Source organism: Suricata suricatta, chromosome 14 (genome assembly GCF_006229205.1).
Source record: "Suricata suricatta isolate VVHF042 chromosome 14, meerkat_22Aug2017_6uvM2_HiC, whole genome shotgun sequence".
In the NCBI taxonomy this organism is placed as follows: Eukaryota; Metazoa; Chordata; class Mammalia; order Carnivora; family Herpestidae; genus Suricata; species Suricata suricatta.
This window is the reverse complement of record NC_043713.1, coordinates 16,885,112-16,886,047: the sequence shown is the minus strand read 5'-3', so window position 1 is coordinate 16,886,047 and position 936 is coordinate 16,885,112.

Below are 936 nucleotides of genomic sequence, written 5' to 3'. Positions count from 1 at the left end.
TTTATTTAAAGTAGTCTCTGGCGTTCCTGCATATCTGAGGGATTAAAATGAACTGCTTAACAGTAGCTTGAAAGTGAGAAAGAATCTTACGGAGGCTAATAAGACATCTTAATGGTTTGCATATGCAGAGGATAACCTTAAACTTGAATTTGATATTTCACGTTGCAGCTCACAAATGAGCTGCCTTTTATTCAAAGAACCAAGCTGTCTGTTTCCGAGTGGGTGGGTGTGTACCCAGAGCTGGCGCTGTGTTGGTTTTGTGCCCTGTAAGGTTGACACAGGCAGTGGCGACTGGCGGCCACACCGGGGCAGCCTCTCCCCTGCAGGCGGCCAGGCCAGGCAGATCGGCTCCGGGGAGCAGACATCGTAGCCAACCAAGTCCGGCTTGCTGGGGTGGCCAAGAATGTAAGGGGGTCTAGAAACATCCATATTTCCCCCTTTAACAATTACTGCGAGTTCAGGGCTCTAGGTAAAAAGACCATGGGGAAGGAAAATGAACTGAGTGGGGTTTTCTTTTTTCCCCTGGGGGAAATGCCTTCAGCCCCCTCCCCCCCCCAAATGCCCAGGTCACCGGTTCCCCAAAGCGGAGGGCAAGCGAGAGACGAGGGTGGGTCAGCTCGGAAGATAAGCCCACGTTCGCACCCGCCGCGGGCTGACCTGCGGTGCGGCGGGGGGAGCCCGGGAGCCACTCTGGAGGCCTGGGGGGCGGGGTGGGCGTGGGCGCAGAACCCCACCACCCGGCAGCCCGCGGCCTGCCCCCAAGCCCGGCCTGTGATTGGCTTGGGGGGCGCGTGTGCCCGCCCCGGCGAGGCGGGGAGGGTCCCCTCTGGGCGCCGGGTGGGAGGAGGCAGAGGACTGGGCGGAGAGAGCGGGGGCCGCAGGGAGCGAGCGAGGGGGCGGGCGAGCCGGGTTCCGGAGATCGGAGAGCAGGCTCGG